The 13,094-nt window shown below is 45.8% G+C and overlaps 5 non-coding genes across 5 annotated transcripts; all 5 read right to left on the reverse strand.

The window, feature by feature from the left end:
* Positions 1–1,871: 1,871 nt before the first annotated feature.
* Positions 1,872–2,062, reverse strand: LOC130321679 (U2 spliceosomal RNA). The gene has a single exon (XR_008867366.1). It is a non-coding gene; the product is annotated as a U2 spliceosomal RNA (small nuclear RNA).
* Positions 2,063–4,155: 2,093 nt separating this feature from the next.
* LOC130321681 (U2 spliceosomal RNA) lies at positions 4,156–4,346 on the reverse strand. Its single transcript, XR_008867367.1, has one exon. It is a non-coding gene; the product is annotated as a U2 spliceosomal RNA (small nuclear RNA).
* Positions 4,347–6,431: 2,085 nt separating this feature from the next.
* LOC130321682 (U2 spliceosomal RNA) lies at positions 6,432–6,622 on the reverse strand. Its single transcript, XR_008867368.1, has one exon. It is a non-coding gene; the product is annotated as a U2 spliceosomal RNA (small nuclear RNA).
* A 2,090-nt stretch (positions 6,623–8,712) lies between these two features.
* LOC130321683 (U2 spliceosomal RNA) lies at positions 8,713–8,903 on the reverse strand. Its single transcript, XR_008867369.1, has one exon. It is a non-coding gene; the product is annotated as a U2 spliceosomal RNA (small nuclear RNA).
* Positions 8,904–11,001: 2,098 nt separating this feature from the next.
* Positions 11,002–11,192, reverse strand: LOC130321684 (U2 spliceosomal RNA). Its single transcript, XR_008867370.1, has one exon. It is a non-coding gene; the product is annotated as a U2 spliceosomal RNA (small nuclear RNA).
* Between the last annotated feature and the right edge of the window lie 1,902 nt (positions 11,193–13,094).

Consider the following 13,094-nt stretch of genomic DNA (forward strand, 5'->3'; position numbering starts at 1 on the left):
CCGGATTTGCCAGGAACCCTTCTTACTCCTCCCTACTTGCATGTGACACTGGGCTTAGGATCTGCATAGGAAACACACACACAAGCACACACCTACCTTTGTTGCCTGCAGATGCCTCCTTGGCTGTCCCCAAACGGTATCAAACCAACACCCACGGGAAGCTGTAAGCATAGAGGACATGCCTGCACCCCATTGGACTTACCTGTGTGGGTTAAATCCGGGTTATTTGACAACCTATGGCGGTGATGGTTCTGCTCAGGCAGAGCAGTGCTGATGCTCCTCATAAAGCTGTCGCTGCTGTGAAGGTTCTAGGTGACATCACAAATCCCTATGGTTACATACACAACAAAGCTGGGTTGTTGTTGTTTACACTCTGCAAGGCCTGTGGAAGTGAGTGACATCATAGCACTGTAGTTCTGAGGGTTCTAGATGGATGCAACAATCTCCTGTTGCTTCTATGAAGGCCATAATAGACGACATCACCAAACAGCTCCATAGTCACATACACAGCAAAGGAGAGATGTTGTTTACACCTAGTGATGTCAGTGGTATTGAGTGACATCACAGCACAGTGCTAAGGCTCCTGGGCCTGGACACAGCAGCGGCTGCAATATCTCAACGGAGAATACGTTTATATATATGTGTGTGTGTGCGCGTATATATATATATATATATATATATATATATATATATATATATATTTCTCCGCCGAAATCACTTTTAAACCCATTTCCACCTTTTTTTCCCTTCTCTTCCTCTTACTTTTTTTTCACGTTTTTTTACGTTTTTCTCCTTTTCGCCTCTTTTCTGGGCGTATTATTCTTCTTTTTCTTCTTTTTTTTCGTCTAATGCATACCCCATCAGTGCAGCAATGCTTATTCAATACCGCCAGCAGATGGAGACACTGGGGGATAATTTTCTAAGGATTTATACTGATTTTTCCTGTCTGAATTTGTCGCACAGAAAGTTGCAGGCCAAATATGTGTGACATTTCTGCGACTTTAGCTTCTAGAGCATTTTTACAACATTATACATAGGTGCTGAATACATAAAAAGCGACTGTTCAGCGACAGACAAGTCGCATCGGCTGAAAGTAGGCCAGAATGTCAGTCCATGTTGGAGCAGGTTTAGATACAGTCTAAAGTATAGATCTCAAAGTCTGTGCACAGAATTTAGCAAGGGCCTCGCACCTTCTGATGCATCAGGTAGGTGCACAATAGCATAGCCTAACCCTCTGTACTTTGGTCTATATTGATGCGGGACATAGACAGCCAGCTGATGACCAATCCATTAGTGCAATGGATGGCTGGAAGCATTTGTCTTTGCCTTTGCAATACCACAGAAGCAATGCATGGTCAATGTACAGCAATGACACACCTGTGTGAACAGCCAGGAGACCCCCCCCCCCCCCCCCATGTTATGTTACATAGTTACATAGTTAGTACGGTCGAAAAAAGACATATGTCCATCAAGTTCAACCAGGGAATTAAGGGGTAGGGGTGTGGCGCGATATTGGGGAAGGGATGAGATTTTATATTTCTTCATAAGCATTAATCTTATTTTGTCAATTAGGAACATTCAGCACCCACCCGCTATCAAGGCAGCTGCCTATCATGTCATGCCCTACCTGCACAGGTGTGCTGGCTACTCAAATGATCCAATTAAGGAGGCCATTTAGTCAGCAGCAGCAGAAGTCCTGTGCCTGGACGCTCCAACAGCGGCCAGACACAAGCAGAAGCAGCAGAAGCAGCAGCAGCAGCACCACCTTTTGTTTTTTGGCTGCAGCAGCAAGGCCCACAGGGCTGGCTAGCTGGCTAGCCAGCAAGCAGGTAGCAATGAAAGTAGGAATCTTTCTTTTTAACCCTGTAAGGGGGTGGTGCACTGTACCCGAAGATACTGCCATATCGGGTCAATGCATAGGGCGACGGAAGCAAGCTTCGAAATCGGCCCCCGTTCTCAAAAATCCATTTAATATATGGTCCCCAGATAGGGGACGTATCAGATATTAAACTGATAAGAACAGATACTACACTTGATCTTAGCCAAAAGGCCGAGAAGCGATAACCGTGAAAGGGGCGGGCCCAACAAGGTCCCCTTCATGGGCACTATCACTGCTTGCTGTCAGGGAGGCTGCCAGACAATTTTCCATGCACACTCTGGGCTGGGGGGCAGTCAACCACCAGTACACACAGCAGAACCTAAACCCATACCATTATTGCTAAGCAGCAAGACAGGGGCCCATTGCACTCCCACGGGGCCTTTTTAAATGCAATCCATAACCCGGATTTGCCAGGAACCCTTCTTACTCCTCCTACTTGCATGTGACACTGGGCTTAGGATCTGCATAGGAAACACACACACAAGCACACACCTACCTTTGTTGCCTGCAGATGCCTCCTTGGCTGTCCCCAAACGGTATCAAACCAACACCCACGGGAAGCTGTAAGCATAGAGGACATGCCTGCACCCCATTGGACTTACCTGTGTGGGTTAAATCCGGGTTATTTGACAACCTATGGCGGTGATGGTTCTGCTCAGGCAGAGCAGTGCTGATGCTCCTCATAAAGCTGTCGCTGCTGTGAAGGTTCTAGGTGACATCACAAATCCCTATGGTTACATACACAACAAAGCTGGGTTGTTGTTGTTTACACTCTGCAAGGCCTGTGGAAGTGAGTGACATCATAGCACTGTAGTTCTGAGGGTTCTAGATGGATGCAACAATCTCCTGTTGCTTCTATGAAGGCCATAATAGACGACATCACCAAACAGCTCCATAGTCACATACACAGCAAAGGAGAGATGTTGTTTACACCTAGTGATGTCAGTGGTATTGAGTGACATCACAGCACAGTGCTAAGGCTCCTGGGCCTGGACACAGCAGCGGCTGCAATATCTCAACGGAGAATACGTTTATATATATGTGTGTGTGTGCGCGTATATATATATATATATATATATATATATATATATATATATATATTTCTCCGCCGAAATCACTTTTAAACCCATTTCCACCTTTTTTTCCCTTCTCTTCCTCTTACTTTTTTTTCACGTTTTTTTACGTTTTTCTCCTTTTCGCCTCTTTTCTGGGCGTATTATTCTTCTTTTTCTTCTTTTTTTTCGTCTAATGCATACCCCATCAGTGCAGCAATGCTTATTCAATACCGCCAGCAGATGGAGACACTGGGGGATAATTTTCTAAGGATTTATACTGATTTTTCCTGTCTGAATTTGTCGCACAGAAAGTTGCAGGCCAAATATGTGTGACATTTCTGCGACTTTAGCTTCTAGAGCATTTTTACAACATTATACATAGGTGCTGAATACATAAAAAGCGACTGTTCAGCGACAGACAAGTCGCATCGGCTGAAAGTAGGCCAGAATGTCAGTCCATGTTGGAGCAGGTTTAGATACAGTCTAAAGTATAGATCTCAAAGTCTGTGCACAGAATTTAGCAAGGGCCTCGCACCTTCTGATGCATCAGGTAGGTGCACAATAGCATAGCCTAACCCTCTGTACTTTGGTCTATATTGATGCGGGACATAGACAGCCAGCTGATGACCAATCCATTAGTGCAATGGATGGCTAGAAGCATTTGTCTTTGCCTTTGCAATACCACAGAAGCAATGCATGGTCAATGTACAGCAATGACACACCTGTGTGAACAGCCAGGAGACCCCCCCCCCCCCCCCCCCCCCATGTTATGTTACATAGTTACATAGTTAGTACGGTCGAAAAAAGACATATGTCCATCAAGTTCAACCAGGGAATTAAGGGGTAGGGGTGTGGCGCGATATTGGGGAAGGGATGAGATTTTATATTTCTTCATAAGCATTAATCTTATTTTGTCAATTAGGAACATTCAGCACCCACCCGCTATCAAGGCAGCTGCCTATCATGTCATGCCCTACCTGCACAGGTGTGCTGGCTACTCAAATGATCCAATTAAGGAGGCCATTTAGTCAGCAGCAGCAGAAGTCCTGTGCCTGGACGCTCCAACAGCGGCCAGACACAAGCAGAAGCAGCAGAAGCAGCAGCAGCAGCACCACCTTTTGTTTTTTGGCTGCAGCAGCAAGGCCCACAGGGCTGGCTAGCTGGCTAGCCAGCAAGCAGGTAGCAATGAAAGTAGGAATCTTTCTTTTTAACCCTGTAAGGGGGTGGTGCACTGTACCCGAAGATACTGCCATATCGGGTCAATGCATAGGGCGACGGAAGCAAGCTTCGAAATCGGCCCCCGTTCTCAAAAATCCATTTAATATATGGTCCCCAGATAGGGGACGTATCAGATATTAAACTGATAAGAACAGATACTACACTTGATCTTAGCCAAAAGGCCGAGAAGCGATAACCGTGAAAGGGGCGGGCCCAACAAGGTCCCCTTCATGGGCACTATCACTGCTTGCTGTCAGGGAGGCTGCCAGACAATTTTCCATGCACACTCTGGGCTGGGGGGCAGTCAACCACCAGTACACACAGCAGAACCTAAACCCATACCATTATTGCTAAGCAGCAAGACAGGGGCCCATTGCACTCCCACGGGGCCTTTTTAAATGCAATCCATAACCCGGATTTGCCAGGAACCCTTCTTACTCCTCCTACTTGCATGTGACACTGGGCTTAGGATCTGCATAGGAAACACACACACAAGCACACACCTACCTTTGTTGCCTGCAGATGCCTCCTTGGCTGTCCCCAAACGGTATCAAACCAACACCCACGGGAAGCTGTAAGCATAGAGGACATGCCTGCACCCCATTGGACTTACCTGTGTGGGTTAAATCCGGGTTATTTGACAACCTATGGCGGTGATGGTTCTGCTCAGGCAGAGCAGTGCTGATGCTCCTCATAAAGCTGTCGCTGCTGTGAAGGTTCTAGGTGACATCACAAATCCCTATGGTTACATACACAACAAAGCTGGGTTGTTGTTGTTTACACTCTGCAAGGCCTGTGGAAGTGAGTGACATCATAGCACTGTAGTTCTGAGGGTTCTAGATGGATGCAACAATCTCCTGTTGCTTCTATGAAGGCCATAATAGACGACATCACCAAACAGCTCCATAGTCACATACACAGCAAAGGAGAGATGTTGTTTACACCTAGTGATGTCAGTGGTATTGAGTGACATCACAGCACAGTGCTAAGGCTCCTGGGCCTGGACACAGCAGCGGCTGCAATATCTCAACGGAGAATACGTTTATATATATGTGTGTGTGTGCGCGTATATATATATATATATATATATATATATATATATATTTCTCCGCCGAAATCACTTTTAAACCCATTTCCATCTTTTTTTCCCTTCTCTTCCTCTTACTTTTTTTTCACGTTTTTTTACGTTTTTCTCCTTTTCGCCTCTTTTCTGGGCGTATTATTCTTCTTTTTCTTCTTTTTTTTCGTCTAATGCATACCCCATCAGTGCAGCAATGCTTATTCAATACCGCCAGCAGATGGAGACACTGGGGGATAATTTTCTAAGGATTTATACTGATTTTTCCTGTCTGAATTTGTCGCACAGAAAGTTGCAGGCCAAATATGTGTGACATTTCTGCGACTTTAGCTTCTAGAGCATTTTTACAACATTATACATAGGTGCTGAATACATAAAAAGCGACTGTTCAGCGACAGACAAGTCGCATCGGCTGAAAGTAGGCCAGAATGTCAGTCCATGTTGGAGCAGGTTTAGATACAGTCTAAAGTATAGATCTCAAAGTCTGTGCACAGAATTTAGCAAGGGCCTCGCACCTTCTGATGCATCAGGTAGGTGCACAATAGCATAGCCTAACCCTCTGTACTTTGGTCTATATTGATGCGGGACATAGACAGCCAGCTGATGACCAATCCATTAGTGCAATGGATGGCTGGAAGCATTTGTCTTTGCCTTTGCAATACCACAGAAGCAATGCATGGTCAATGTACAGCAATGACACACCTGTGTGAACAGCCAGGAGACCCCCCCCCCCCCCCCCCCCCCATGTTATGTTACATAGTTACATAGTTAGTACGGTCGAAAAAAGACATATGTCCATCAAGTTCAACCAGGGAATTAAGGGGTAGGGGTGTGGCGCGATATTGGGGAAGGGATGAGATTTTATATTTCTTCATAAGCATTAATCTTATTTTGTCAATTAGGAACATTCAGCACCCACCCGCTATCAAGGCAGCTGCCTATCATGTCATGCCCTACCTGCACAGGTGTGCTGGCTACTCAAATGATCCAATTAAGGAGGCCATTTAGTCAGCAGCAGCAGAAGTCCTGTGCCTGGACGCTCCAACAGCGGCCAGACACAAGCAGAAGCAGCAGAAGCAGCAGCAGCAGCACCACCTTTTGTTTTTTGGCTGCAGCAGCAAGGCCCAAAGGGCTGGCTAGCTGGCTAGCCAGCAAGCAGGTAGCAATGAAAGTAGGAATCTTTCTTTTTAACCCTGTAAGGGGGTGGTGCACTGTACCCGAAGATACTGCCATATCGGGTCAATGCATAGGGCGACGGAAGCAAGCTTCGAAATCGGCCCCCGTTCTCAAAAATCCATTTAATATATGGTCCCCAGATAGGGGACGTATCAGATATTAAACTGATAAGAACAGATACTACACTTGATCTTAGCCAAAAGGCCGAGAAGCGATAACCGTGAAAGGGGCGGGCCCAACAAGGTCCCCTTCATGGGCACTATCACTGCTTGCTGTCAGGGAGGCTGCCAGACAATTTTCCATGCACACTCTGGGCTGGGGGGCAGTCAACCACCAGTACACACAGCAGAACCTAAACCCATACCATTATTGCTAAGCAGCAAGACAGGGGCCCATTGCACTCCCACGGGGCCTTTTTAAATGCAATCCATAACCCGGATTTGCCAGGAACCCTTCTTACTCCTCCTACTTGCATGTGACACTGGGCTTAGGATCTGCATAGGAAACACACACACAAGCACACACCTACCTTTGTTGCCTGCAGATGCCTCCTTGGCTGTCCCCAAACGGTATCAAACCAACACCCACGGGAAGCTGTAAGCATAGAGGACATGCCTGCACCCCATTGGACTTACCTGTGTGGGTTAAATCCGGGTTATTTGACAACCTATGGCGGTGATGGTTCTGCTCAGGCAGAGCAGTGCTGATGCTCCTCATAAAGCTGTCGCTGCTGTGAAGGTTCTAGGTGACATCACAAATCCCTATGGTTACATACACAACAAAGCTGGGTTGTTGTTGTTTACACTCTGCAAGGCCTGTGGAAGTGAGTGACATCATAGCACTGTAGTTCTGAGGGTTCTAGATGGATGCAACAATCTCCTGTTGCTTCTATGAAGGCCATAATAGACGACATCACCAAACAGCTCCATAGTCACATACACAGCAAAGGAGAGATGTTGTTTACACCTAGTGATGTCAGTGGTATTGAGTGACATCACAGCACAGTGCTAAGGCTCCTGGGCCTGGACACAGCAGCGGCTGCAATATCTCAACGGAGAATACGTTTATATATATGTGTGTGTGTGCGCATATATATATATATATATATATATATATATATATATATATATATATATATTTCTCCGCCGAAATCACTTTTAAACCCATTTCCACCTTTTTTTCCCTTCTCTTCCTCTTACTTTTTTTTCACGTTTTTTTACGTTTTTCTCCTTTTCGCCTCTTTTCTGGGCGTATTATTCTTCTTTTTCTTCTTTTTTTTCGTCTAATGCATACCCCATCAGTGCAGCAATGCTTATTCAATACCGCCAGCAGATGGAGACACTGGGGGATAATTTTCTAAGGATTTATACTGATTTTTCCTGTCTGAATTTGTCGCACAGAAAGTTGCAGGCCAAATATGTGTGACATTTCTGCGACTTTAGCTTCTAGAGCATTTTTACAACATTATACATAGGTGCTGAATACATAAAAAGCGACTGTTCAGCGACAGACAAGTCGCATCGGCTGAAAGTAGGCCAGAATGTCAGTCCATGTTGGAGCAGGTTTAGATACAGTCTAAAGTATAGATCTCAAAGTCTGTGCACAGAATTTAGCAAGGGCCTCGCACCTTCTGATGCATCAGGTAGGTGCACAATAGCATAGCCTAACCCTCTGTACTTTGGTCTATATTGATGCGGGACATAGACAGCCAGCTGATGACCAATCCATTAGTGCAATGGATGGCTGGAAGCATTTGTCTTTGCCTTTGCAATACCACAGAAGCAATGCATGGTCAATGTACAGCAATGACACACCTGTGTGAACAGCCAGGAGACCCCCCCCCCCCCCCATGTTATGTTACATAGTTACATAGTTAGTACGGTCGAAAAAAGACATATGTCCATCAAGTTCAACCAGGGAATTAAGGGGTAGGGGTGTGGCGCGATATTGGGGAAGGGATGAGATTTTATATTTCTTCATAAGCATTAATCTTATTTTGTCAATTAGGAACATTCAGCACCCACCCGCTATCAAGGCAGCTGCCTATCATGTCATGCCCTACCTGCACAGGTGTGCTGGCTACTCAAATGATCCAATTAAGGAGGCCATTTAGTCAGCAGCAGCAGAAGTCCTGTGCCTGGACGCTCCAACAGCGGCCAGACACAAGCAGAAGCAGCAGAAGCAGCAGCAGCAGCACCACCTTTTGTTTTTTGGCTGCAGCAGCAAGGCCCACAGGGCTGGCTAGCTGGCTAGCCAGCAAGCAGGTAGCAATGAAAGTAGGAATCTTTCTTTTTAACCCTGTAAGGGGGTGGTGCACTGTACCCGAAGATACTGCCATATCGGGTCAATGCATAGGGCGACGGAAGCAAGCTTCGAAATCGGCCCCCGTTCTCAAAAATCCATTTAATATATGGTCCCCAGATAGGGGACGTATCAGATATTAAACTGATAAGAACAGATACTACACTTGATCTTAGCCAAAAGGCCGAGAAGCGATAACCGTGAAAGGGGCGGGCCCAACAAGGTCCCCTTCATGGGCACTATCACTGCTTGCTGTCAGGGAGGCTGCCAGACAATTTTCCATGCACACTCTGGGCTGGGGGGCAGTCAACCACCAGTACACACAGCAGAACCTAAACCCATACCATTATTGCTAAGCAGCAAGACAGGGGCCCATTGCACTCCCACGGGGCCTTTTTAAATGCAATCCATAACCCGGATTTGCCAGGAACCCTTCTTACTCCTCCTACTTGCATGTGACACTGGGCTTAGGATCTGCATAGGAAACACACACACAAGCACACACCTACCTTTGTTGCCTGCAGATGCCTCCTTGGCTGTCCCCAAACGGTATCAAACCAACACCCACGGGAAGCTGTAAGCATAGAGGACATGCCTGCACCCCATTGGACTTACCTGTGTGGGTTAAATCCGGGTTATTTGACAACCTATGGCGGTGATGGTTCTGCTCAGGCAGAGCAGTGCTGATGCTCCTCATAAAGCTGTCGCTGCTGTGAAGGTTCTAGGTGACATCACAAATCCCTATGGTTACATACACAACAAAGCTGGGTTGTTGTTGTTTACACTCTGCAAGGCCTGTGGAAGTGAGTGACATCATAGCACTGTAGTTCTGAGGGTTCTAGATGGATGCAACAATCTCCTGTTGCTTCTATGAAGGCCATAATAGACGACATCACCAAACAGCTCCATAGTCACATACACAGCAAAGGAGAGATGTTGTTTACACCTAGTGATGTCAGTGGTATTGAGTGACATCACAGCACAGTGCTAAGGCTCCTGGGCCTGGACACAGCAGCGGCTGCAATATCTCAACGGAGAATACGTTTATATATATGTGTGTGTGTGCGCGTATATATATATATATATATATATATATATATATATATATATATATATATTTCTCCGCCGAAATCACTTTTAAACCCATTTCCACCTTTTTTTCCCTTCTCTTCCTCTTACTTTTTTTTCACGTTTTTTTACGTTTTTCTCCTTTTCGCCTCTTTTCTGGGCGTATTATTCTTCTTTTTCTTCTTTTTTTTCGTCTAATGCATACCCCATCAGTGCAGCAATGCTTATTCAATACCGCCAGCAGATGGAGACACTGGGGGATAATTTTCTAAGGATTTATACTGATTTTTCCTGTCTGAATTTGTCGCACAGAAAGTTGCAGGCCAAATATGTGTGACATTTCTGCGACTTTAGCTTCTAGAGCATTTTTACAACATTATACATAGGTGCTGAATACATAAAAAGCGACTGTTCAGCGACAGACAAGTCGCATCGGCTGAAAGTAGGCCAGAATGTCAGTCCATGTTGGAGCAGGTTTAGATACAGTCTAAAGTATAGATCTCAAAGTCTGTGCACAGAATTTAGCAAGGGCCTCGCACCTTCTGATGCATCAGGTAGGTGCACAATAGCATAGCCTAACCCTCTGTACTTTGGTCTATATTGATGCGGGACATAGACAGCCAGCTGATGACCAATCCATTAGTGCAATGGATGGCTGGAAGCATTTGTCTTTGCCTTTGCAATACCACAGAAGCAATGCATGGTCAATGTACAGCAATGACACACCTGTGTGAACAGCCAGGAGACCCCCCCCCCCCCCATGTTATGTTACATAGTTACATAGTTAGTACGGTCGAAAAAAGACATATGTCCATCAAGTTCAACCAGGGAATTAAGGGGTAGGGGTGTGGCGCGATATTGGGGAAGGGATGAGATTTTATATTTCTTCATAAGCATTAATCTTATTTTGTCAATTAGGAACATTCAGCACCCACCCGCTATCAAGGCAGCTGCCTATCATGTCATGCCCTACCTGCACAGGTGTGCTGGCTACTCAAATGATCCAATTAAGGAGGCCATTTAGTCAGCAGCAGCAGAAGTCCTGTGCCTGGACGCTCCAACAGCGGCCAGACACAAGCAGAAGCAGCAGAAGCAGCAGCAGCAGCAGCAGCAGCACCACCTTTTGTTTTTTGGCTGCAGCAGCAAGGCCCACAGGGCTGGCTAGCTGGCTAGCCAGCAAGCAGGTAGCAATGAAAGTAGGAATCTTTCTTTTTAACCCTGTAAGGGGGTGGTGCACTGTACCCGAAGATACTGCCATATCGGGTCAATGCATAGGGCGACGGAAGCAAGCTTCGAAATCGGCCCCCGTTCTCAAAAATCCATTTAATATATGGTCCCCAGATAGGGGACGTATCAGATATTAAACTGATAAGAACAGATACTACACTTGATCTTAGCCAAAAGGCCGAGAAGCGATAACCGTGAAAGGGGCGGGCCCAACAAGGTCCCCTTCATGGGCACTATCACTGCTTGCTGTCAGGGAGGCTGCCAGACAATTTTCCATGCACACTCTGGGCTGGGGGGCAGTCAACCACCAGTACACACAGCAGAACCTAAACCCATACCATTATTGCTAAGCAGCAAGACAGGGGCCCATTGCACTCCCACGGGGCCTTTTTAAATGCAATCCATAACCCGGATTTGCCAGGAACCCTTCTTACTCCTCCTACTTGCATGTGACACTGGGCTTAGGATCTGCATAGGAAACACACACACAAGCACACACCTACCTTTGTTGCCTGCAGATGCCTCCTTGGCTGTCCCCAAACGGTATCAAACCAACACCCACGGGAAGCTGTAAGCATAGAGGACATGCCTGCACCCCATTGGACTTACCTGTGTGGGTTAAATCCGGGTTATTTGACAACCTATGGCGGTGATGGTTCTGCTCAGGCAGAGCAGTGCTGATGCTCCTCATAAAGCTGTCGCTGCTGTGAAGGTTCTAGGTGACATCACAAATCCCTATGGTTACATACACAACAAAGCTGGGTTGTTGTTGTTTACACTCTGCAAGGCCTGTGGAAGTGAGTGACATCATAGCACTGTAGTTCTGAGGGTTCTAGATGGATGCAACAATCTCCTGTTGCTTCTATGAAGGCCATAATAGACGACATCACCAAACAGCTCCATAGTCACATACACAGCAAAGGAGAGATGTTGTTTACACCTAGTGATGTCAGTGGTATTGAGTGACATCACAGCACAGTGCTAAGGCTCCTGGGCCTGGACACAGCAGCGGCTGCAATATCTCAACGGAGAATACGTTTATATATATGTGTGTGTGTGCGCGTATATATATATATATATATATATATATATATATATATATATATATTTCTCCGCCGAAATCACTTTTAAACCCATTTCCACCTTTTTTTCCCTTCTCTTCCTCTTACTTTTTTTTCACGTTTTTTTACGTTTTTCTCCTTTTCGCCTCTTTTCTGGGCGTATTATTCTTCTTTTTCTTCTTTTTTTTCGTCTAATGCATACCCCATCAGTGCAGCAATGCTTATTCAATACCGCCAGCAGATGGAGACACTGGGGGATAATTTTCTAAGGATTTATACTGATTTTTCCTGTCTGAATTTGTCGCACAGAAAGTTGCAGGCCAAATATGTGTGACATTTCTGCGACTTTAGCTTCTAGAGCATTTTTACAACATTATACATAGGTGCTGAATACATAAAAAGCGACTGTTCAGCGACAGACAAGTCTCATCGGCTGAAAGTAGGCCAGAATGTCAGTCCATGTTGGAGCAGGTTTAGATACAGTCTAAAGTATAGATCTCAAAGTCTGTGCACAGAATTTAGCAAGGGCCTCGCACCTTCTGATGCATCAGGTAGGTGCACAATAGCATAGCCTAACCCTCTGTACTTTGGTCTATATTGATGCGGGACATAGACAGCCAGCTGATGACCAATCCATTAGTGCAATGGATGGCTGGAAGCATTTGTCTTTGCCTTTGCAATACCACAGAAGCAATGCATGGTCAATGTACAGCAATGACACACCTGTGTGAACAGCCAGGAGACCCCCCCCCCCCCCCCATGTTATGTTACATAGTTACATAGTTAGTACGGTCGAAAAAAGACATATGTCCATCAAGTTCAACCAGGGAATTAAGGGGTAGGGGTGTGGCGCGATATTGGGGAAGGGATGAGATTTTATATTTCTTCATAAGCATTAATCTTATTTTGTCAATTAGGAACATTCAGCACCCACCCGCTATCAAGGCAGCTGCCTATCATGTCATGCCCTACCTGCACAGGTGTGCTGGCTACTCAAATGATCCAATTAAGGAGGCCATTTAGTCAGCAGC

This window comes from Hyla sarda, unplaced genomic scaffold (genome assembly GCF_029499605.1).
Source record: "Hyla sarda isolate aHylSar1 unplaced genomic scaffold, aHylSar1.hap1 scaffold_228, whole genome shotgun sequence".
NCBI lineage: Eukaryota > Metazoa > Chordata > Amphibia > Anura > Hylidae > Hyla > Hyla sarda.